At 42.4% G+C, this 26,955-nt stretch overlaps 1 protein-coding gene across 1 annotated transcript in view; it reads right to left on the minus strand.

Moving 5' to 3' along the window:
• Rora (RAR related orphan receptor A) overlaps positions 1 to 26,955 on the minus strand; it is a 691,433-nt gene that overhangs the window by 629,988 nt on the left and 34,490 nt on the right. The gene's annotated exons all lie outside the window — the stretch shown is intronic.

Raw genomic sequence — 26,955 nt, forward strand, 5'->3', positions numbered from 1 at the left:
GGAGGCTACAAAGGAATCCAGCTGGCAAAGAGCCTGGGCTCAGAGGAGAAACCAAGAAGATCAGCATTTCAGTAGACACCAGTTGGTCAGAGTAAGTCACATGTAGAGACTAGAGTTTCTATATGGCAGGCCAGAGAACCTGTACACATCTTTCCAGAGACTAGCCAGCATTCCTGAAGCCAGAAATTCCTCCATGAAAGGTAACGGTTCTGGAATCTGAAAAATTAGACAAGGCAAGAAAACAGCACCAATTGCCAACACATACTATGAGCCTAATCTTCAAACAAAAACAATTACAGATGTGTACTTCTTACTGGGGGAGGGGAAGATGCTGAGGGAAGTGACCAGATATTGACAATAGATGTGTAGAGAGCTGGCCATACAGGATACATAAAAGCCACACTAGCGGAATGGGAGAATCATTAACTGCTGGTTTGCTCTGGGTCAAAGATGGCTTACATAGTATTAAGAGCTGAGTTCATCACCTCATCTCAAAACGATCCTGCATCTCACAACCATAACCAACATTCAGCAAGGGCCTTACACACAACAGACCACACAGAGCTCTTTAGCTATTATTTCTTCCTCCTAAAGGAGGCTATTATCTCCATGATTCACATGGAGAAACTGAGGCTTAGCTGAGATGATAGGAATTGCCCAAAGTAACACAGAAAGCAAGTGATGGAGGGATCTAATCCAAATTTATCAGATTACTGAGGATGGTCTCAAGAAACTACTATCCAGTTTAAATACCTATGCAACCAAAATCACACCAAAACTCAAAAAGAAAAAACAGAAACTAACTCACAGCATCTTACAATTGGGGATTTCATTCTCCCCTGAGAGTCTCCCTATCAATGGAACAGTCAGTAGGTCAGCCCACATAGCCCCATAACCCTTCTCACATAGAATCTATGCGGAGGATGTATTTTTACTTATGAATGAACAAGTGCTTTTCCTGACCTTGAATGCAAGGTTTCTTCAGAACTTTAGAGATCCTTTCCATATCAGTTATCTTTCTGTATCCTCAAACTCAAAAGTTACTGGAAGGTGCTGGGAGTCTAAAATGTCCAAACCACTTTACTTCAGACCAAATGAAGAGCCTGGGAGTAGTGGCTTAGCAGAATTAAAAAAGAAGAAAGAAAAAATATCTTTGCTTTTTCCTGAACAATGGTCATTGTTTTTGTCAAGAAGAGTAACATAAACCTAAATAGTGCCACATCTGCCTTATAGAAGCCCTGCTGAATGAAAGGGCAAAATGAGTTATAATTAGGATATCACTGTGTATGCTCTAAAATACCTACATGCTCTCATTCTTGTTTGGTAGATCCTCTGAGCCCATGTGACCTTGCTCTAGCGAACCCTTTTCTCCAGAGCGGTACTTGGTACATGCTCTCCTCCAGTTCTGACACCATTGTCACATATTTTGAACCAGTAAGGCCTAAATTAACACTTCTCCCCCTACTAGATTATAGGAAGGGTTCCTGTGAACAGCTAAAGAAATCTGGAAGCTGAAAGAACAATTTTGAAAAATTAAGAGAGGGATGGAGGTAGAACAGAAAAATACAATTGCTCTGAAAAATTACAGAGCACTTTCCATGATGTGCCACAAAACTCCAAGTGCCCATCAATACCAAAGAATACTACGTCATGGTGCTCATTGCATATGCCAGTGGAAACATCACTGTACACATGAATATGCACAATCATTAGATGTCAATTAAAATAAAAGAATGCTGTGCTGTTTGCATGCAGGAGAGACTCTTTTCAAAGACAGATTGGGAGCTTTGCCCAAGTCCCTCTGTACTGCTCCTCCTACCCCATTCTGGAAGGCCCATCACACCTTCCACAGCTGCCCCTCCTACCAAGAAGGGGCATCCTATTTTTTTCCCTAAACCCTCTTTCCAAACCACAAAGAATAAGCTGCTGTAATAGCAAGACACATTTTTGCATGTTATGGAAAGAATAGTTTCATTCCTTCTACCTTTCTGCTGCTTCAAACTAGGGAGTAGCTTCCCTATGTTAACGCCATGACAGGGGTTGAGTGACATAAGTCAGCTTTCTACCAGCTCTTGGTTTAGAAAATGGCATCAATTGAAAAATTGATTGTGGATGCAACTCCTGCTGACATCTGTTGGTGAAATGACAGTCCCATCTTTGTCATAGCCCCAAAGTGGCTGTATGTATCCTGGCCCCTCTATTCCCAGAGCATTTGTGATTTTATAGCTGCTATGCTTCACCAAAGTCTACTCCTTTTTCAAATTCCTTCTTCCCATCCAGTGTCTTTATCCTAGACTAAGGCCAGTGGCTAGTGGTTTTCAAAATTCTATTTCTCTTTTTTTTTTTCTGTAGAAATTTTGCTGCCAAATAAATTCTATTCCAAACTCCAATATGTAAAGTAGATAGGAGGCCTGATTTATTTTACACTAACTCTCACCCTGGATAGCCCTGGGGTTCTCTGGAGAACTTTGAAACACAGGAAAAGTCTTAAGAAGGGGTTCTCATGAAGAGGAAAGAGGCGGATATAACATCCCATCTTGAACCTAAAAGCTGGAAATCTCTAACCCATCCTTAATTATAAAAGGGCAGATGAGAATGTTAAATGTACAGCTGACACTTTTTTAAACTAAAACAGTTAATATCTACCCCCTAATACAGGCATTTGTAGAGATCTCATTTAATCCCCACAAATACTCCCTGTGGTTTATAGATTTTTCAGATCGCGGATGAAGAATGTGAAACCCAAAAAGGTTAAATAACTTGGCCATGGGCACACAGACCTTAGTGGCAGCACCTTGACTCTAGCCCTAGGCTGGGTTCTAAAACCTTTCTTCTCAGTACCTGGCGGGCTGTCATCCAAAGCAAGTTCTCATTTAAAAGTGGAGCCCTCAGCTCAATGGGAGGATGTTCAATAGATGGAGGAGAAAAACAGTAAACAGAAAGCCTCAAACTTTTTTTTTTAATTTTTAAGACTGAAGCATTTGGAGAACAATTAATTTAAAGATGTTATAGAGAACCTTGATGAAAAAAATCATGATCATACTGATAGCATCCAGGACCTGCTACAGCGACAGGTTTAAATGGAATAGCATGATGTGCCCACGCACTTGAGGATTACTTGAAATGCCACTGTAACTCCCCATGTCAGCACTCTGAATTTGGCTATAGGGAGCACCCAGGGATAGGAATAAGAAGAGGAAGAGACTCAACAGGATTGGTAACAGGAAGAAGAGCAGAAGGGATGGGAAGGGGAAGGAAGAAGGAAGAGAATAAGAAGGAAACCTTACATGAACTTTCCCAATGAAATGTCACATTCCCTGATAACAATTATACCACTTTATATTTCTCAGTGATTTGGGTTTTGGACCCACAGCATCAGATGTTAAACAGAGACAAAACCAAGTTTTACAGAAAAGGAATACGTGAGCTCAACGAGGTCATGTTACCCGAAGTCACAGAGCTAGTCAGAGGAGGAGCCAGGGGTGGAGCAGACATCAGGACTCCAAGCACAACACTTGTCCCACCACACAGAGGGCAGTGTGTGAAGCACAACAGACATTTCCTGTGTTCTCCATAGCTACTCGGCCAGCCAATGGCCAAGTGGTAATAAACTGTTTTCTCACATTTATTTCTCCATCCTCATCCTCACAACCTCATCACCAATACACATGTCTCTGACACCAGCGATGCTCACCTCCTCTTAAGACCAGCCCTCCCTGAAATCAAAACAGAGAGCAATAAAGAAGTTTAGTTGTGGTTGCCAGATGTCTCAAATTGGCTGCAAAGATAAAAAAAAAAAAATCACAGAATCAGTCACACACCACACCAACGTTTCTGTTTAAAATCCAGTCTTTTGTAATGATACCTCATCAGCTAGAAGGAGCCCTTCTGTGAAAATCACATGCTTGGTTTTCAATAGTTAAGACCTAGGAATTTTTAAGAAAGTCTTTTTCCTCCATCACGACTTCCAGTACTTGTAAATTGGATCTTCCCAACTTCCAGCCAGACCCAGAGATTTATATATTCTAAAAGATATAATTTTTAAATCTATCTGCTGGATTTGAATGATTTTGAGTTATTCAAAGAAGCAATGTCCATGTCATTAGAGATACTTGGGTTAATACGAAATACTCAGTTCCTTATAGACATTTGTAAGCTTTTAGAATTCTTGGGCGATGCAGATTACTTGACTAGGACTTTTGGCTTTGATGGAGAAATTTCTCTACAACCAGGGCTTTACCTAAACCTTTTAGGCCTGCAATTTGGCTATGTGACCACCAGGGGCAGTAGTGTGTCACAACCCAGGGCCAGTAAGGTTGGGAAAAGGGTGCTGTCTCCACATTTCCTGTATTGAAAAGGCAACTCTTAAAAAGAGACCTAACTTAATTTTCTACTGTAGCTACAGTGTTAATTATAATACAGCATTTCATTGCACCTCTAGATGAGGTCCTGCATAATTTGTGGAACTCAGCATCAAGTTTTTAACCTGGCATTGGGGACCCTCCAATGCAGCACCAGCCCCAGTATTCACTACCACACCCTACCACCTTCCTGATAGACCTCATGTTACAGCCATCTTTCCCACATGGACGCAAAAATAATCCTAACATTTCCTGCTTCTGTCCGTTTGCCTTTCCTCTTCTTGGATTTCCAGATATCCACCCATTATTTAGGCATTTCTAAAATGTGTTGGAACTGTTGCTGAGACAAAACTTCACCAAAAGAGTTTCAAATGCCCCAGAATTCTACTAGTACTCCTGAATACACTGTCATTTCCTGTAGAAAACTTGTAAAATATAGATTAGCAGAAAGAATTCTCAAAACACCCCCAACTTTGACCTGTGGAGGTAGTTAATTACCTGATAATATTACAGTATATAATACATTAATCTTGGTGTTTCTAGGGTAAATAAATGTATGTTAATAAGAGCTGGCTGGCATAACCTGTCTTATCCACTTAGCTCTATCTCTTGGGCATCTTTCCATGCCATTAAAGAACACATGGGCAATTTATGATCCCCCAGGTGTCAGCTCAAAATGGTGGAAAGTACACAGGGCTTGAAATCCTGGGTCTGGTCAGGGTCAGTCCTGGGTCTGGTAGATACTGGTTGTGTTTGGGCAAGGTATTTAACCTCCATGAGTCTCAGTCTACAAAAGAATGGACTGTTCACCATCCAACATTTCTGACAGCCAGCGTAAAGAGATGACTGATATGATTGTGTCAGCATCTGCTTAGAAGCAGTATCTCTCAATAATGATTCATCTCTTTACACTTAGCCCAGGTGATTTCTCTTTTATTTATTTATTTGTTTATTTCTTTATATTTCTGGGGATGCTGGGGATGGAACCCACGGCCTCATACATGCCAGGCAAGTGCTCCAACACTGAGCACCTTTAACCCAGCCCAAATGATTCCTGCACCCACCTCAACCCCAAGATTCTTTGTGCCTCCCCCTGGTGACTCCATCTCGCTGGATCTCACCTCAGAGGAATTTGCAAAATTGCTGTTTTTCTTCCTGCCAGAGCAAAAAGAACCCTAATCCCTACCTCCTAGCCCCAGCCCAGGCTGCCTATCCCCTCTTCATCCACTCCCCACAGGTTTGCTGTTTGGGGCCTCTGTGGACCTGAATTTATCATCAGGTCTCTCTGGTAGCCTTCACCAGCACCATTCCCAGCTTCTCACTCTTGTAGCCTGTACACAGCTTCAAAGAAAGTCTGGGCTTCTTTCAGGCCCTGGCTTGACTTTGATGTTCAAAAACTGGAGCTTGGCTCTTCAGAGTCCTGATGCTGCCTATGTGCCCAGCATCCTCTCTGTGGCATCTCTCTGAGTGGCGTGCTCTGCCTGCCCTTCTCCAGGCTCCATGTCTGCAATGGCAGATGTCAGCCCTGCTCAGTGAAGAACAGCATCTTCCCCTGGTCTCCTTCCCCAGATACTGCTCTTTCCTCCCATGAGGAATCAACACTACCACTTCATAGGGGTCTGGACCACACTGGGGCTTTCTCCAGCCTGAGAAGCCTCTCTTGGCTTTCTGTTTCCATTACTGCTGGAGGCACGTTTCTATTTTTTTCCATTTTCATGAGAAAAGCATTCTTTCTTTTGGCTTCTCTATCAGTTGATGAGTTGTATTGGATGCTGAAGCCACTTTCTGTTTTTCCAACTACCTTCCTTACAAATTGCCTCAGAGAAGAGAAACAGAGCACATTAATGGTACCCAACCCCTGGGAGGAAAAACCCACCTGATTCTATCATCAACTCTGATCTTCCTTGGCAGCATCTCAGGGTAGACCTTTCTGCTGACTCCACCAGTCCAGGCACAATTGAAAAGATGGCCTAGAAGGTAGCCCTATGATTGGGGACATAGAATTCAGGACACCTACTCCTGGAGTAGGTGGTGTTTAAGTGGTAGCTCTAAGTGTAGGCTCTAAAACTGGATGTGGGTGTGATTCCCTGCTGCACACTTCATAGCTGTGTGACTCTAGGCAATTTGCTGTCTTTCTGATCCCATTTCCTCATCTATCAAATGGGTATAGTAGTAAGACTTCCTGTACTAGTTTCTTGTTGTTGCTGTAACAAGATACTTCAAGCTTAGTGGCTTAAATGGCCACAAACATATTGTCAAATCATTTTGGAGGTCAGTGACCTTCAAGTCAAGGAGGTGTCAGGCTTGTAGCTCTTCCTGGAGGCTCTAGAGGAAAACTTGTTCTCCTGTCTTTTCTAACTTCTAAGGCTACCCTCCCTCCCCCTCTCCTTTCTCTTCTACCTCCCTCTTAGAAGGCCTGTGATTCACTGAGCTTACCCAGATAATCCAGGATCATCTCCCCATTTCCAGGTCCTGATCTAATCAGGACCCTTTCCAGGCAAGGTAGCCTATTCACAGGTCCTGGGCATTAGGAAGTAGACATCTTTAGGGGTCATTATTTTGCCTATCACACAGAAGACAGGTGCAGTCCTCAGTGCACACGTGACATGAGCTAAGGGCTGCAGGTATGTTAAGCATGACAACAGCAATACACTCTTACTGGCACTAGCTGGGTGAGGCAAGCGGCTACTGCTTACACACATAAAGCATGGCCATTTGGCTCAGATTTCAATGGAAGCAGAAGAACTTTATTGGGGCTGGGTGGTACATGGAGACGGCCTTTTAAAGTTTGATTTCTCCACTTTTCATTTCAAAAACAAATGTTTATTGGATACCCATTAGGTGCCAGCACTTTGATTCCTCTTAAGAGTCCTTCTTGATGGAATTATATTACAGGTGGACATAGGAAAGACGTGGGATACACAATATATTCAGGCCATTCGGCTAGTGACCAGCAAAAGCTTCTCTTGTCTGACTCACTAGTCCATGGTTCTCCAGGTACCAGGAGTTAACCTGCTGACACATGTGAGGCTAATTGTCAGAACTAACCCAGGCCTTCCAAGGCAAAAAGCAGTGTCACCTCTAGCATCTTCCACAGCCCTACACCCTTCCAAGGGCACAGAAGGTTGGGCAGCAGTGTCCTTGTTACTGTGCTGGAGACAGAAGTGCCTAATGCAACAGATAAGTGCTTTCAGTAGTGACCCTTCACCCTGAGCAAGCCTCAGAATCACCAGGAGGGTCTGCTGCATCTGACTGCTGCCCTACAGGTGTTCAAGGGTCTGTGTTTGCATCTCAAATAAGTTCCCAAGTGATGCCCAGGCTGCTATTCCAGGCCTATACATCAAGAACCACTGCTCTGGGGTCACCTGGGAGTAAATTCTTTAGAGCAGAGTAAGTCAGTTGTTCAGATGTGTGGTTTTAATGCTCAGTGGCTCCCACCCACTTTTCCCACCTTTTGATTCCCACAGCAACTAGGGGACTTAACTGATCCCACCCTGAAGAGGGGATGACACAACTTCCAAAGAACCTGCAGCAAGTTTTCACTTTCCTCCACTGCCCTTCAAGGTGACCCCATCAATGAACTTGGCTTTGCTAGCTACATCTTTAGAAGAGAGGCCTCTGTTCTTCCTTGTCTCTCCAACTCAGTCAAGCCAGGAAAAACAACACAAGGCCCAGAACAGCAGGACAGAAGATTTTGGGGACCCCCGTCCTCAACTGCTCACCCACAGTTCAAAGTCATGGCTGCACAGGGTTCAAACTCCCTAGTGTGCTTTGCTGGTGTTATTTAGATGTGACCCTGTAGGCTGAAGGGCATATACATTAGCATATTTTGGAACAGCTGTTGATGAAGATTTTAAGTTTTGCTCAGGGGAGCACTTGCAGTGAGCAGCATTTTATGAGAACAATACATATTGTAGACATCTGAATATATTTCCATTAGAAAATAAGGAGGAAGGGAAAAAAAAGATGGTACACAGTAGATGAATATGTAATACACTAGGGCTTATCTTTAAGGGAAAAAAAATACTCCTTGCAATTTTACATGTCCCCTACAATATCAATCCATATACGAAGTGATAAATATTACCACCTCCCATATAAATACCATGTATTTCATTAGTCCCTTCTTATGATGGCACAAAGACCAGCTGCTACATGAAATACCACAAAAACATAAATTAGTGCTTATAAATAGCATATGTAAAGCATGAGGTTATCTAAAACTGGTTGGTTTAACTCAGGCTACTGAGACATATCTGAGGAGTTGAATGACAGGAAGTCAGGCAGTGTATGCAGGAGGCAGGAACTCGGCCAACAGAAGCTGTAAGAAGAGCTCCTGACAAAGAGTTCAAGGCGGATACACTGGATTTTGCAGGGGCCAGGAGGAGCAATTCTACTTTCGGTTCACCCTTGCCACCCCAAGAGGGACCAATTTACAGACTGCTTATCACCACTATTTTTAGCTTCTTGGCAATCTAACGCAGTGCAATGGGAAAAGTGCCCAAAGTAAATACACACTCTCATTTGATTCTTCTCCTGGCAAGTAATTTTCTATTATTTTCTGTAAGAACCATTTCCAGGATAAATCACGCCCAAGAGGCATAGCTTACGTGGGAGGTGTCCTCTAAGGAGCACCTATCACAGATTGGGGAGTGAAAAAAAGGCAAGTCTTCACTCTGTGCTTCAGATGCTGGGTCCAAACACATCCTTTGAGAAACCTTTTCACATTTTCATCTCTGAGCCTCCTTTGTTACCATTATTTTCCCTGAGTACTGCTAACAAACAAAATTGCATGTAGCTGTGTATCATTGTTTCCAGGAGACAGATTAACAGTAATCATATTTTTTGAGCATTTTTTTGGCAGTACTGGGCTTTGAACTCAGGACCAGGTGCTTGCTAGGCAAATGCTCTACCACTTGAGCCATGGCCTTAGTCCTTTCTACTTTAGTTCCTTTTTAGATAGCGTCTTATGCTTTTGCCCAGGCCAGTTCTGACTGTGATTCTCCTGCTTTCAGTTCTCATGCAGCTGTGACTACAGGTGCCCACTGCCATGCCTGGCCCTGAGCTTATTCTTTTTATCAGACACTGTAAGGGATTCTTTCAAACATCTTTCTCTCAGGCATTGTCCCCATTTTACCTTACAGGAAAGTAAGACACACTGGTGAAGGACCTGGCTCAAGATCTTGCAGCTGGAAGGTTCTAGAAGGAGTCTAAAGGAAGACCTATCTCCAAAGTCCAAACTCTTTGCTGCACTATGCCACCTGAGCTCATCCAGGTCACTCTGTGGTATTCATTCAATTCCAGACTGAAGAAAGACCTTGCCACACTAGTTAAAAGCTTATGAAGAATAAATGTGCAACTTGCATTAGAGATTTTGAGACACCTAAAATAGCTTCAAGAGTCCCATCCAAGCCTTCGTGGACATGCTAGCTGCCCTCGACCTCTCATAGGGAACCATTGACCTGGATCTGACTGAATACCATTTACAATGTGAATCTTCCAGATCTGCACAAAAAATAGCTCCTTAAGAATATTCTCTGATGCTCTGGGGTTTGAAGTCAAGTAGAAGCACGAGACGGAATGACATTCAAGGCTCTTCTTAAACTGACCTTCACTCTCTCTTCAGCTCCATTTTCCAGAACTGTGTTATGCACACTGAGTCTGAACCAATAGGTGAGGAACTGAGTATCTGTGCTTTTAGAAAACTCCTCGGGAGCCCTTTACTGGCTGGACATTTGGGGAGGATTTCCTGTTTGTGGCTCTTCACAGACTTGATTAATCTCCTGGGTATCTCAACATTTACTAGGCATGGTAGCTATTCTCTTAGCTTTGAGCTGTTGTCCATGCCCATGCCCCAGACATGGCTCAAAGCTCTTGTGGGAAGCCAGATCTAATGTCTTCTGTTAGAATTTGTCATCACTGACCACTCTGAAACACTCAACTCACATTCTGCCTTCTATCATGGGATGTTGTTCCTGAGTTATGCCCAGCACAGAGTAAGCTCTTTCAAACAGGACTGGTTTTCACTCCTCTTTGCACCCCAAAGCTCTTAGAAAAGGCACTAGCCATAGAAGTTCTTAATATGGATTAGCAGGTTTAATTTGTTATTGGCAACTGGAAATAGCCACTGTCCTGGAAACAGACATCCCCCCTCTCAAGTGGCTGATGCCATTGGCAAGAAGTGAGAGGGGCACATACACAAATTGAAAATAATGTTTCATTTTTCCCTTAAAAATGTGACCCAGGATTAACAATGCACAAATGGTTCTCAGGAGCTAGTCTATCAATGTGATCAAATTTCCCATCACCAACTCTGACAAAATGTTTTAGTATTTGCATTTGTCATCATTAACCAGCACTCTCACACCTGAAATGGAGCCAGTGTCTCCTGAGCCTGACTCCACCTCCAGGCCTCAGCCAGCCACAGTCATCCAAGTGCATGCTTCTACCTCGAATCTGTTCCCTGGCAATCTATTCTCTGATTACCAGCTGGTATTTCTTGAGCACTTACTATCTTCAGGGATGGAAACCTCCACTGTCTGCATAATATCTAATCCTCATCACAGCCTCCTGAGGTGCTATTATCACCAGTCTCTAAATGAGACAATTGAGCTTGGAGAGGTTAAATAACACTCACAGCTGTATAGCAAAGCTAGGGTTTGAACCCAAAGGAGCCTGGGTGCAAAGCCTATGTTCTTAACATGTCTGCTAACTGTTTAATAAGAAGATCCTGCCTAAACAATGGCTTCAAAATATTAGTGGAAGAAGGAAAGGCTCTGGGTATGCTCTGGCTGGTTGGAAACACGATTTCAAAGGACACAATTTTACATCATGTGAGCTCACGCCACTTAGAGCTCAGAGCTCACCAGGCAAAGGTCCTGGTAAGTGCAGATAGCACTTCTAACTGAAGATCCTTTAAGGGTTGTGTCCGTGGTCCTGAAAACTCTGAGCTCAAATTTAGGAAACCATATGATGGCCGCCCAACTCAGGGCCAGTGAGCACAGGCGCCAAGCTGCCTCACAAACACAGCCTCACGAGCTTTCACAAAACGGAAATGCCAAGAAAGCTCAGGAGATCCCCCATACCCCATTCTCTCATTGTGAAACTGGGGAGTCTGAGGCTCAGGAAAGTCAGACATTTGCCCAGGTTACACAGATAATGAGCACTCAGCCAAGGCTCGAAGTCAGGCTTGTCTTTTTGTAATTTTTATTTTTTTCAATCACAGAAGAAAATAGGATTATGGTAGCACTGAAACATTAAGAGCATATATAATGCAAAAAAAAAAAAAGTCTTCTATCTCACTCTCACCCCAGGTTCCTGCCCCACCCCAAAGATCACCAGTTTCAGTGGTGTGCTGTGAACATCATCCTACCATTTTCTAAATTCACACTCATGCCTGAAAACATCTGCACACATTGTTTCTTTCACAAAAATGGAATACACCCACATTTGTTTATTTTGAAAGGTGTCAAATACATTCTCAGGTAATGGATCTAGTCCTTTCTTAGTAAATGCTGCCTTGGAGGTCAGAGTCGAGAGGCTGCACTAGGTGTTCAAACATTCTCTTCTTGCCTGGCTCACGCCTGGCCCCTAGCCACTTGGGATGCTGAGACTGGGACAATCGCAGTTTGAGGCCAGTCTCTGCAAAATGTTAGCGAGACCCCATTTCGAGGCATTTCAGGGCATAGTGATGTGCACCTGTCATCCCAGCTAGGCAGGGGGCTGAGAACAGGAAGGTGATGGTTCCAGGACAGTCCAGGCAAAAGTATGAAGGACCCCAATCTCAATGGAAAAGAGCTGGGTGTGGTAGCACTCACCTGTTATCCTAGCTACACGTGGGAAGAGTAAATTGGGGGATCATGGGCCAGGCTGGCCTGGGCAAAAAGTGAGATCCTATTTCCAAGATAACCAGAGCAAAGGGCCGCAGGTGTGGCTCCAGCAGAAGAGCACATGCATACCAAGCATTAAGTCTTGAGTTCAAACCCCAGTGTACCGCCACACAAAAAAAGAACCCTGCCAGTACAAGGGTGGCTTCAGTCTCACTGGTTTCAAAATAAAAACCTGGTCTGCTAAAGGAGATAGCTAGGAATCACATAGTTTCCAGACAGTGGATTCCACCTTCTATATGTTAGATCCTCAGAGCTTTCAGTAAGCTAATCACCACAAATTAAATCTTTGTATCAACTGCTTAAAGCCTGCTCACTAACTAAGCTGTGTGAACTTGGGCAAACCACAGTTTCTTCATCTGTGAAATGGAAGCAGTACTACTTACTGTATAGAATTTTGTAAATCAAAATTAAAGGAGGTGATAGCTATAGATAGAGAGCTTAACATTTTATATGGCACACAGTAAACATTTAATAAAAAATAGCTACTATTATTATTGTTGTTATGGCATTCATATACTATCAAAAGAGGTACATGGACATTGTACGCATGTGTGAAAAGATCATAATGAAACTCATTTAAAAAATTTGCAAGAAAGTTTAAAAAAGGGAGATTGGGGAGATAAGAGAGCATAATAGAGGGGATGAATACGGTCAAAGTTGATTATATGTATTTATGGAAATAGCACAATGAAATCCCTCACTTTATATAATTAATATATGATAATGAAATAATTTAAAAAACTAAATGTGGATTTTACAATAAAACATACGCATAATATTGAAACCACTGTATATTATGTATTTTAGCACTGCAATGGAAAGGAAAAGACAAAAATGATTAACTAATGATAGATTAGTTAATGAATTTGATTGGCTATTTAAAAATGAAAGGTACAGAGGTTTTAGTATGAATGTTCATGTTTTATATCTTCACCTCTCATTAACATGTAACCAGCCTCTGGAAAATTCATCAGCCCTTATTATTAAATGCCAGCCTCTATGGGTAAGAGCAAGTGGCAAAGAGGAAGGGAACAGGGCTGGCAGGGCTTGGGTAGATATTGGAGGTTGAAGATTTAAAAGACACCAAAAGCATAATCCCTACCTAGCCATTCAGTGTTTATATCAGGCCTTCAGTGAAATGATGGAAGGTGTTCGGATGTTTAAATCCAGAGCTTTCAGCATTCACAAATAGGGCTACTTCCAGCTGAGAAGAGGAATCACCACCATGAGTTAGGGGTAGAAAGCCCAAGTGTGCACAAATGGGAATATAAGAGAAATGCAATTAGAAAAGCAAGTAAGTGGGGCCTGAGGTTCCCAGAAGTCTGACTAGAAAAATAATGATAGGTGTGGGTTCTCACTCTAGATGTCTTATGGCTTTGAAGATGTTTGCAATTTGCACACTCTGCAGAGCCCAGATTTTGCTTTGAAAAGGGAAGTTTATAAAGCACTGCATCAGTACTACAGTAAGTGAACCCAAGACCAATTTTGGTTGCACACACGTTCACAACTATGTGAAAAACGTTGTTAATACCAAAGCCCACTTCTATCACTCAACTGTTTTTACATTGTAATGGTCAGTTAAGTGTTGCAAATCTGGCCAGGAAAGGGAGACAGCATAAAATTACTGTAAAAAAAATGAGAACAAGAAAAAAAGGAGAAAGCTAGGAAAAGGAGGAGGGAATGAAGTTGAGAGGAAAAAAATCTCATTTCATTTTCTTATTCTTAGCCTTAAGAAGGACCCTAAGTGCCACACTGGAAAGTGTGTTCAAAACACTCTGATTTTCTGTTAATAGCATTAAAAAAAAGCAATAAATTAATGTGTGTTTTTAAAAAATCCTTTGATTTTGAATCCATTCAGCTTTAAATCTGGGTTATTACTTTAAAAGCTAGATACATTCTGAATTTCCTAAAGTAACGTAAAGCATTCAATCCCAGGCCAAGAAAAATCCCAAACCAACCAACAGAAGGCCAGGGAAAATGAATGTAGCAGCTTTCAACTTGAATTATTCGAATTCAGGAAATTAAAAGTCTTTCATCTTTTTCCCCAATTAACTTTTAAAACATTTTAAACACATTGCCCTAAATATTTCAAAATGTAATCTGAAAGTGATCAAATTCCATTTTATGAGCTGAATAGTATGGATAAATATACCAATTTTATTAGGATATTCAGATCCATTTCTTTCATGGATGTTGGAAAATATTGGTAGTACAATGTCTATGAAAAAATGCTTCTAAAGTATCAACAGAAAAGCTTTTTTGATATTTTGATTAATTTAACTCTAAAATAAACCATCACTCTAAAATGTTTCTTAAAAGGTCTCTGTATAAAGAAACTACAGAATATGATGCCTCTTTTTCGATACATACTTACAAAACTAGACAAGAAAAAACAGTGTGGGAATTAGTTTAAATTAGTTAAGATAGAAAATAAGTCTACACAAATAAAACCCTACTAAGAGACACCTGTTAAACAAATACAAATCTCTTACCAGTGGCCCAGGCCACTCTTAACCAGTGGCCCAGCTGACTGCAGATTCTGTATAACTTTTGAAATATCTTTTTGTTTTTCTTTGATTTGTTGTTTAGTTCTATGGTGCTGGAGATTAAACCCAGGCCCACAGGCTTACTAGGTAAGGGCTCTATCACTGAGCTGTATCCCCAGCCCTTGAAACTTTTTTTTTTTTAGTTGTGCTAGGGATCAATCCCAGTGCCTGGGGATTGAACCCAGGGCCCTGTACATACTAGGCAGGTGCTCCACAGAGCTATACTCTCAGCTGGTGAAATATCTTCTGCTAGGATAAAAACATTTTCACATATCTAAGCCATTACTTAGTGTCTTCACCTGACCCTCCCCCATGTATATACTCTTTTCCTTTGGTACAAAGAAAACCTGAAGTTATGCAGTCTCTTTCCTTATGTGGACTCAAACCTAAACAAATGCAGTCACACGGATTATTTATGAACTAATCTTCTGGAGTCATGGATTAATATGCCAGAACTCAGCAGGCCATGAATCTACTTCTCTGGGTTCTTTGCAAGTCCTCTCAAAGTGTCATCATTCTGCAGAGAAGTTTCCATAAGTGTGGTCCATGGTCCCCTAGGGGTCCCTAAGACTCTTTCAAGGGTATTCATGAGTTCTAAGCTATTTTCATAAAACTTATCATAAGAAACAGTGTTTTCCAGAGACTGAGCCACGTGTGATATCGCAACAGACTGAATGCAGAAACGGAGTCGGGGATCCAGCTGTCTTCTATTAAGCTAGACATAAAAGAGACTTGTAAAAGTAAAAAACAATGCCAGTATTCTGTTTTTGTTTTGGAAATAGTTATTTATTATGTTACTTATGTTAGGATGCAATGGCTGTATTATCTAAAAATAAATGTATTTTAAAATTTTTCCTCCATATTTCAGCCTTAAGATGGTAAATATTAATAAATACAACTTACATAAACAAAAGCTCTTTGAGAGTATAAAATGGTCCTAAGACCAAAAAGTTTGATAAATGATGATTCGGCATAATCTCTGACACAGGGTAATCACTGAACACACATGTTGCAAATGGATAAATGGATTGGTGAAAGGCTTAAATGATAACTTGTAAATGTGGAAGCAACTCCAGAGTTCAATAAATATACAGAGCTAGTAAGGATCCTTGAGTGACCACCCTGGGGTCCCCTGCACCTACTTGAACATGAAAAAGAAAAGGCAGTAAGACTGATAGAGCTATAAAGCAATAATTATTGCATTAAAGGTGCCAGATAAGTATGGTTTACAGACAACTGAAGGCAAGTGAAGGGAGTGTTCATTGAAGTATCAGTGCAAATAAGGTTCCGGTCATTGATGGACTTCCTTTATCCAACTTATCTCATTTCAGAGAAACTATGTCTTCTATGAATTCTCAGGGCATGGCCTTCTAAAGGGTTTTCTGAGATTTAATACCCAGGCTAGTTAACATCCTACAATATCCTACACAGTTCAATGCTTAGAACCCCACAATCAGTTCACTGGTGTCGCACAGCCATAGTGTTCCCATCCTTCTCCCAATTTTCTTCTTGTAATGTCTTATTCATCTTGCAGAGTGTACTCTGGACACCTCCTCCCAAAAGCTTTCCTTGAATTCTTTCCCAGAGAAGATTAAAAATTCTTGACTGTTTTCTCTCTGCACATTGTCCATAGATCTATGCCACCACGCAGTAGATACTGTTAAAATTTTCTATTTACACTCTATCCTTTTCTGGACTATTAGGGTCATGAAGGTAGGACCCATGCATTGCTTACCTTTATGGGTTAGTACCCATCAGTTCCAAAACTGTGGAGATGTTTGAGAAGTCCTCTCAAACTCCAGCCAATCATCTTATGAACATACAGGACAACCACCAGAATTAAGTAAAATGCAATAGAATATCAAGGGAGTGGTGACATTCTATCTGGTTCCAGCCCAGCTAGAGGCCCAGGATATGTGTCCTACTGGTAGCAAGTTAGTCTTGCCATGCTTCAGAATGGAGGGCAGCCTGCTTAAAGCATCCTCTCCTAAAATCCTACCTCCTGGAAAAGCACTGAGCCTCTTTTATCTTTCTGAAAGGATACAAATTGCAAATGGTGTAGGTAAGGGTCTGAAATGATAAATTAAACCAAGGTAAAAAACTCATGAGGCAAAAAGCATACTGAAGTGAAAAAAGAGTCAATTAGCAGAAAAGGATTGAAGCAGGGACAATGTTCCAATCTTGATGCTTGTGCAATGTCAAAGGAGGCTAGAAATTCATGATCCAAAATCAATCAGACTTTGTTGCCACCTTTTAAGTGTCACGGCCATTAACAAAGAACAAGCATTCTCATTAGCAGAGCAGAGGAAGAAACTGTAGGCCTAGGAATAGTGTTGGCAAAGAAATGGAGTAGGTAAGTCATTTCCATGTTCAGCTTGAAGATTATGGCTATATGGTAAAAATTAAGATTTTGCCCAGAATCTAACATGGGAGAGATGTCTGCATATTCCAAATGAAGAGAGAAAAATAAGTAGCACTTGAGTTGAAATATGAGATTGGGTAACTAAAGGCAACCCAATCTTATGAAAAGCTACAGAGAGGAAAGGTCTCGAGGCATAAAAACCTTGTCCATCCTTACAATCATCCAGTATAATTGGATGTGTATCCTTTTGTGAGACATTGAAATTAGCAATTTATTTCTCATTCATTAGACTGGTTCAAACCACCCTCACCAGATGTCTCAATTATCAAAGGCTCCAAGGTCATGTAACACTCAGACAACCCTTCGTATCTGTTTTCTTTACCCTATCGTAACTTTTCCTCATTAGAGGTAGAGTCATAGCCTGGGGGAAATCTTATCACAGTGTCACAGAATGTGATAGCTGAAAGTCACTCTTAGAAGTGACTATTTTAATCTGGTCCATGTTTGGAAAACTGAGGCCCAGAGAATTCAGGTTCCTTCCCTAACCACACAGCTCAGTATGCGAGGAAGAGATTAGTCCACAGCTCTTCCTCCAGCTCAGTGCTGTTTTCAAAATGCTAAAGCAAAGACGTGTAGACACTCCTCTGGAAATGATGACAAATTTGGACAAATTGCTAGCCTTGAGCACCATATCCTCTTTGTATAAATAAAAACAATGCTTTACACCTGCTACCATCACCCTGGGAACATCCGCAGTTTATTCCCTGGAGCCATCGCAGGAAGAAGGAAGACCGCGCTGCCAGGAAGCAGTGGGGCTGATCTTGGGAGGGCGCAGCTCAAAGTGAGCCGGGGCACAGGTTTAAAAGTAGCCTATGGACAAGTTCGAGGAGTAGGACGCCTTCCTAGCCTCAGTGTGTCTTCTCAAAGTGTTTGTTGATTACACGAGGAAAAACAGAGACTGTACAGTGGAGAAGTGAATGCCCCCTTAACTGGAGGGTGGAGGTTCACATCATCAGAAATAGGACAGATAGGTGTCAGAACATGATGCACTAATGACGTGATGAGCTAAGAAGGGCACTTTATCTGTAAGGTGTTCTTTCAAAAACCCATGGCCTCCATTTAACCATAAGAAAACACCAGAGAACGAGAGTCCTTCTGCAGGTAGCTGGCTGTGCTCTCCACAAGGGTCTGCACCATGACCGTAGGTGGAGGAGATAAGCATGCTCCCACACCACTCTCCTCATCGGGATGGAAATGACTGGGACCATCTCTGATGCAGCTCAGCTCCCATCTACACAGAACTCACTGATGCATCTCAAAACAGCTAATGTTCGCAACATACCTGCTTCCCACGGGTGAGTAACATGCATTCTGCTGCACCTCGTAGCCCTGCCTACCTTCCCCATTCCATGAGTTAAGACACACGGTTGTGTTGAGACCACAGTGCTATCTCCGCACAGCATTCAATACACCCCACTGTCCTCCCCGACCAAACCTAAGAGCACATTGTCCCAACGTAAAGTGCTCTTGTGTAGACTTCCCTTTACCTTCAGTCACCTTCCCAGACTTCATGCAGCACAACACCTTCTCTAGGAGGCCTCCCTCAGGCACCCTCAGACTCCCTTTAGACAAGTCCCCTTCTTCTCAGAAGTAATTGGGCTGTGATACCTGTGGATGCAGGACATAATTGTACTTGTGCACTTCTAACACTCAATTGTAATTACATACATAGACGTCCATCTTCCCACCTATACCCGGGGTTCCTGGAGAAAAGTAACTTGCTTTATTTGTGTGTCCTCAGTCCCTGGGAGAGTGTGTGGCTTACAACCAGCCATATAATAAAGGATTGCTAAAGCAAAGACTGTTATTCCCATTCTCTAGTTTCTTCATTCAGGAACTTACCAATGTGGCAGACAGGTGCAACATGCAGGCGTAACCTGGGACAAACGAAGGCAGGCTGCAAGCACTCTGAGTGTCCTCTGCATTGTGCAGAAGCTTGAAGGTTTGGCTGTGTCCCTCTGTAAGCAAAGCTTCGGCATTCTGATGAGGCATGAAATGATTACCCGCTGACACTGACTTCGCTCAGCCTCTGCTGCAAACTAAATGATATTTAGCCTCCAGACCTGTTGATCCAATCTTTTTGTTCCTCCCCTGTGGGCATTAATGCTCAGTGGGAGGGATAGGAAATGAATTTAGGCAACCAGACCAGTAGGTCACTAATGACACTGGTTTAGTCTAGTGTAAAGAAAAAGCGAGGTTGGGGATTTGACTCGGTGGTAGAGCACTTGCTTAGCAAGCGCAAGGACCAGGTTCAATCCTCAGCACTGCAAAAATAAATAAAATAAAAAGGAAATCTTTCCGAAATTTCACCTCTGACAACTATGATTGGACAGGTTGTCCCTGATTGCTTTTGACATGGGCAAAGCTTTACAGTGACTCCCAAACTTCTGACCAGCTGCATCAATACCTCGCTGATCATGACATAGTTCAACAACTGAAAAAGCTAAAGTGCCTCTACTCTCCATTCTGTGGCAGGACTTGGGTGCCAGCCCTCATCACCTTCTGCCTGGATTATGACAAGGACAAGAAGCTTCTGGTTTCTCTGACTCCTATCTGTATCCCAAGTTCAGCGTAATTTCAGCTCTTCACCACCATCCTCCTTCAGCAGGAGGAATGGTTGGCAGTCACTTTCCTCCTGATCTCTTACCACACAAGCACCTTGAACCACCCACACTAAGGCCTTTGTTGTTCTGCTCTCTCCCCTGGATTGTCCTGCCCTCCTGTCCTCGGTAAACTCCTATACATCCTTCACCACCCACCTCTGAAACCACATTGGTAGATCTTCATTCCAGGAACACACACCGCATCACTTAGTGTTTAATATGAAAGTTCTCACAGCAGCTGGCCCCTCCTAGAAGGCAGAGAAATACTCATTCATGAATTACCTACAGAACAAGATTTTGTTACTGAATTTAGTTATTAACTCTTATCATTTAAGTTTTCCTCTGTACCTGTGTGTGTCTTTCATTAGATTACCAGTTCCTCCTGGCTCGTGTTGCTGGGCCCGGCACCCTGCATGCTCAGGCTGTCTAAAGAGATGTGCTAGCTGTGTGACTGAAGGGTAGAAATCTTTCTAGCCGAGAGAATGGAGGTGCCAGGACTTTCCCAATAGTCCTTGGACCCAGATGGGCATCAGAAACACCTGGAAAGCTTGTTAAAAATTTAGATACTCCCAACTGCCCACTGTGGATTCTGACTCAGAAGGACTGGGGAAGGTTCTAGAAAAACCTGTGTTTTCCACTAGGTTCCCCTAGTGGAGCCTAGTTCACTGGGTGACTCCCAAACACAGGAACCCTTCCTTTATGCTGTATTGTCTGCTGAGTTCCTGTGCCCTGCTTGCCCCTCAAACTCTCCCCTCTGGGGTCAGAGGTCATAGGGGAGGTCAGGAGTCACTAATGGAGAGAAAGTTCTGAACTCTCTGTGCCAGCTTTTCTCTGGGCTGGCTCCCAAGCCAGGAGGCAGCTGTGAGGTGGCTGCATCTGGAGAACACACAGGCTACTTATCTGCTCCTTCTGAAATGCCAGTGAGTTTGAAAGGCACTTTGTCCAATTAGAAGTGTGGAGAAATATTCATCCTGTCCGTGACAAAGATGAAGTGCTTCTTTCAAAAGCAGTGGTGGCAGCCTGCCAGGTGTAAGAAGTCCTACGATTCCACGTTGAGCCAGCAGTTATTAATTAGTTTTATTAGTGGCAGGTCCTTAATGCAAAATGACAGAGGGAGAGAGAGACTATCCCCGTCACTACTAAAATACAAATTGTCCAGATTTAGGTTCTGTTGTTCCCCAACATGTACAGGCAGCCCGCCAGGCCAAGTAGGGAATGGAAGAGGCAGCCAAAAGCCTTTCTGCAGAGTTCTGACTATAATGTCCTGACAAGGAGACTCAGGTACTTACCTCAGGTAGCTCTTGAGAGGAAAATCCACCAATTTTAATTATTAAGGAGGAAGAGTCTCCAAGGGAGGATGGAGAGAGCTGAGGGGAAAGCCAGGAGTCAGAGGTGGGGATGTGGTGAGGAGGGGACAGATCTCTTGTCCACATTGACCGACAAGGCCTCTGTGAGGACCAAAAGCTTCTACAGAGTAACACAGGGCTATTCTGTCAAGAATTAGTCTTATACTGTCAACCGCTTTTTGATGACCATTAATCACATTTGTATTTATAAGCGTTAAGACAGGATAATCAAATCTCATGCTTCAAAGCATATGTTTATCACCACAGGCATAAAAAGGAAAGAAAAAAAAGTTTACAAGCCTGCACTGTTGGCAGGAGCTGTGGTTTATCTGGTAGCTTCCCCTGGGGGGGCTCTGGAGAACATTCTGTGAGGGAGAGGACAGAGCTGCCCTATGTCTTGCTTTGTTAATGTCTCTACTTCTTTCTGTTCTGGGCCCAAGGCAGGAATTTAAAGGAAGTTCCCCACCAGTCCCACAACACACCCCTGAACTCCTTGTCTTGGGTTTACCAGAACTTCCTTCTCTCCCTGCAAGATGGAGGACCCTGACAGCTCCAAGTGATGTCTTTCTCCCTGTGTCTTTTCTTTCAGTAGCTTGTGTACTTCCCCACTCTTCCCCAAAATACCCTATAGCCCAACTCCAAGTTGCCTATGCTTTGAACAGGTTTTTCTGCCCACACACCTTAGGGCCATCTTCCTCTAGACTAGAGCAGGGATAGGGAAGTTTATCCTGCAGAAGTCTAATAGTAGATATTTTAGATATTTATACCCTGTAGACACTGCTCTGCCAGTGTAATTCCAAAGCAGCCCCAGCCAATATTTAAAAGAATGAGCATGGTTGCATCAAAATAAAACTTTATTTATAAAAGCAGACTGTGCATGAGCTGGGTTTGATCAGACGATGGTGGTATGCTGACCCTTACTCCAGAGTGACAGCATTCTGTCCAGAAACCCAAGTACCAACAAGTTCCACAAAACAGGATGGAGTATTTAAAAATTCTCTTGGCCAGAACCATATCTACTACTTGTTAAGACAGCCCTTACCTCAGACCACGTAACAAAAATTGGGAAATCCTCATTAATAAATTCATTTGGAGGAGCAAAGTCTTTCAGAACATGCAGCCCACTGCTTCTCTTCTTCTCTGTCAGTGAGCAAGGGGTCTCAAAGGCCTCTGCAGCCACACGTGTGTCCAGGAGGTGGCCTGGAGTTGCACAAAGCACTGTTAATGAAATAGGATATCATCTCCTAATGTGTGTGACCAGATCCAAACAAAAAAGCTACTCTTGTGAGTACTCACTAAGAAAGGAAAAATTCTATAAGCCCAGTCCTCATTTTCTAGAACAAGATGCACAAGAATGCACAGCACTGGGGAAAGACAACAAGATAGAGGAAATCCTGATTCTTTTGCTGACTGGATGGATGATAAGCATGGCTCCTTCATCCTTGACTCTTCAGTGTTTAACACAGGCCTTAAAATTTTCTTGAATGAATGTATTTTTACATTCACGTTAGACATTATAAAAAACTTACAAATGAACATGAGATGACTTTTGCCTTCCTAGGGTTATTGGTATAATAAAGGAGAACATAAGAAGAGAACGACATAAACACACAGGGCCCATATGCAGACACGTCATCTGCAGGCTCCCACTCCATCTCCAGGAACTTCTCCAGCCTGCACTTTGGGTTGCCCAGCTCCTGCAAGTTCTGTAGTGGATGATTCATAGGATTGAAGAAGGAGGGGCCAGCACAATGTCAAGGTCCCAGCAAGAAGGAGGGCTGAAACCTAAAAAATGGTAGCCATCATTATTCCAGCATTAATTATGATGGAAACGACCACTGCAAAAAACTTACTTATTTGTTAATAGGGGACAATAAATTAATATATGCCTATGCTATGGGAAATGCTGCAATTTTTTTAAAAAGAACAAATGAGACTTGTATCCTATCCATTGGCTTGAAGTGATGTTCATGATACTTTTTTTTTTTTGGAGGGACTGGAGTTTGAACTCAGGGCTTCACATTTCCAGAGCAGGTGCTCTACCACTTGAGCCACATGCTACATTGTTAAGGTTATCTGTCTCTCAAAGTCCAAAAGCCTGTTGAAGTTAATTTTCCTGCATATCAATAAAAATGTTTTTATTTATCAATTAGTATTCGGTCCAGAAAAAATAATCATTGTATTATACTTTAAGTACACTGGCATGCTCAGATCTAAAATTAGGAGCTTCTGTTTCCTCACACAAACAGGTGAGCCTTATAGACATACCTCCAATCTAGATGCTTTACTAAAAAAATAGTTACAAGACAGAGGTTACAAAAAAGAATTCTAGGGGAACTGACATGGCACCCAATGGGTATACTACAGAATGCTTGCACGCGTATATAGTTCCATCTGTAATTTATATGAAGTATAAGTAATTTTGTTTGTATATATGAATCCTATTTCCCTACTGGCTTCCCTTAAAAAAAACCGGATTGATTTTCAATAGCTCATAAGCTTAGATTCTTAGCCTTTCAGCAGAGAAATTAATGACCTATAAACAAAGACTAAATGCATCAGGGAGATATTTCATATATCTGGGTTTTCGTGTGGGGAGCAGTGTTGTACAAAGGAAAGAACATATCTTTAGAGTAGAAGGGACTTTTGTTGAAATGCCGGCTCCTCTGCTGTTGGCTTTGGGCAAAGCTCTGAACCTCTGTTTCCTCATCTAAAAATAGGAACAGTGAATTGTTCCTTGCACAATCAATGTGCTGGATCCATGAAGCCCTTAGTACAACCCTTGGTACAGTACTTGCTCAGTAACCATTACCTGCATTATGATTTTGAAAATTGATATTTATTAAAGGAATGCATATATAAGCTGCTATCTGTCTCCTTGTAGCAAAAAAAAAAAAAAAACAACAACAACATAGAAATCAGTTCTGATCCAGAGCACACTTAATGGTTAAGAGTGAAGGTGAGATGGAAAAATGACACCAACACACAGCCAGCCCCTTTCTTGATCATTTTTGTTGTGTTCCAGGACACCACAAGGCTGGTTACTATATTTCTCAGGCTGTGTTCAAAGCATTTATTCAAGTGCAATGCTTTGCAGATGAACACACTGGCAACCTTTAAAATATTCATCTTCCCCTCTATCTTCCTTCCAGTGGGATTGACACAGGAGCTGCTTATCCAGTCTCCCTGTGCAAACAGCAAACCAGTGGAGTGGTCCTCCTACAGATACCACACACCAGGCATCCAAGAACGTACCTTAGGGACCTGGGGCACAACTCTGTCCATGAAGGCTGCTTCTGCAAGACCCAAGGAGCCAACAGACTTGTGATGACTCAGTTTTCCCACATTCTTTAGTTTTCATCATCCTGAAAACCTGGTGGTACCAGGAATACATAAAATCCAGGTCTGCAGAGTGCTGAAGTCTGCATGGAAAATGCTAGTGCCCTTTGAGCTTCACTTCTCTCAGTGCAGGTGCCCAGAATGAAGATTACAGCTGCAGTCCAGGCTCAGCCTAAACTTTGTTTAATGGTGCGCATGGGACTGATGTTGATAGCCAGGGGACGTGGGTAGCTTTGGGGGTTAGCTCTCCACACCAAATGTTGTGTACAAACAAAGGTCATGCAGCATAGGTCACTCTTAGCCAATGCATTGCTATTTAAGTAAAAGCTAACCTGCACTTTGGGCAATTGTGATTTACTGAGGAGGGTAATGTGAATAATGCAGTGGACCTGACCATTGGCCTTTAATTCCTCTCATTTAGACAAGCTGCTCTTCACTATAAAATAGTCATTCTGTGAATTAATGTGTTTTATTTTAAAAGTGACATGTTGTACTGGCTTGTGCTTCAAGGCAAATTACTCTGATTGCCAGTTTCCCAAATAGGCTATGAGGGATCCAGCATACTCTGTGCAGCTCAGAGGAAAAATTTAAGCAATCAACAAAATGTCTATAAATGGGGTACTGGTACCCCATTCACCCAACATAAGGTATTAGCCAGGCACAGTGGCTCATGCCTATAGTCCTAGCTACTCAGGAGGGAGAGATGAGGAGGATTTCAGCTTGAGGCTAGCCCAGGCAAAAAGGTCACAAAATCCCATCTCAAACAATAAAAAGGTGGGTGTAGAAATGGATGCCTGCCATCCCAGCTACTAGGGAAGTATAAATAGGAGAACCACTGTCCAGGCCAGCCTAGGCATAAAGGTGAGACCCTATTCAAAAAATAACCAAAGTAAAAAAGGGCTGGAGGCCTGGCTCAAATAGTAGAGCACTTGCCTAGCAAGTGTAGGGCCCTGAGTTCAAACTCCAGTATTGTCAAAACGAATAACAAAAACAAAATAAAGGTGGAGTGGTCAGTAATCGGGGACCTCTCTGCAGCTCAGCACTGGACCCAGCTTCAACTACCTGGAAGCCCCCAGATAGAGGTGCCTGCCTGATCCACTGCAGTCTTTAATTCTGGAGACCCACAGCCAATTCTGCAGTGAGTGACCTACTGCTTTTCCTTGGTAGCACTGAAGAATGATTTGTAGAATGAATGAATGATTGGTGCACCTTGCTACCAGTTCACATCCCAATCCACCATGTTCTTCTCTGAGAGGACGTGATTTGCAGAGCAGAGAATCAAATTTGCCTCCCAGCTCCGGAGCTCTGGTTATCAGAGAGCTTGAGCAAGTCCCTTAACATCTCAGAGTTTACACTTTCCAGTCCATGAAAAGGAGCTAACACCTGCCTCCCAGGACTGTTGTGAGGTCAGACAGACGCAAGTATTTGAGGCAGTATCTGGCAAGTGAAATGGTGTTCCCAAATAGAGTCGTTGCTGTTAGCATTACCTATTACTATCATTGTTAGCACAAAAAGTCCAACTAGGACCTCCCAGTCCACATTTCCTCTTCTACTTCTCATCTTCCTCCCTCCCAAATGAACCTCTATTCTAGACATACATTACGTTATTAATTGTTGAAACACAATATGGCAATTCATATGCCTTATGCTTTAGTTTTCATTATCCTGAAATTCTCCCATCTTCATCTCAGCTCAGCCAATCTAAATTCTATCCATTTATAAAACAAAAATATACCTTTAGAACCTACTATGACCTCCACAAGAACAGGTACAAGACCCTGACTGGGCCTCCTACTCTAGACAGTTAGCAGTATAGGAAGAACATGGCGTCACATGGCCCAGCCTGACCCAGTTAGTCTACTTAAAGACTCTATAGAAGAAGTTATCATTTTCCCTTGGGATCTTTTGTTGGAGAGGATCTTCCTGTAAACAGAAAAGAAGCAATCCCCAAACTCTTTGACTCCCGAGATCCAGCCCTTCCTGGAGCAAAAAATATTAGATCTTCCCTTTAAACTTTCCAGTTACATAAGCCCATTATTTCCCATTTTTGCTTAGGACAGTTTGAGTCTGTTTTTTCTCATCTTGACTCAATATATTTGTGACCAATAATACTAATAGTGGTTCCATTTAATGTGAAGAAATGTTAATTGCTTTACATATCGGTATCTCTTTAATTCTCCACAATTTCAATTCCACAACTTTCACAGTTGTGGAAACTGAGCCTCTCAAGAGAGGTTAAAAAATGAGGCATGGTGGCATTTCCTATAATCCCAGTTGCTCAGGAGGCTGAGGCAGGAGGATCACAAGTTCAAGGCTATTCTGTGCTACATACTGAATTTCATACCATCCCGGACAATGTAATGAAACCCAATGTCAAAATAAAAAGTAGAAGGGTTGGGGCTGTAGCTCAGTGGAAGGGTGCTGCATAGCATGCATGAGGCCCTGGGCT

This window comes from Castor canadensis, chromosome 2, assembly GCF_047511655.1.
Source record: "Castor canadensis chromosome 2, mCasCan1.hap1v2, whole genome shotgun sequence".
Lineage (NCBI taxonomy): Eukaryota > Metazoa > Chordata > Mammalia > Rodentia > Castoridae > Castor > Castor canadensis.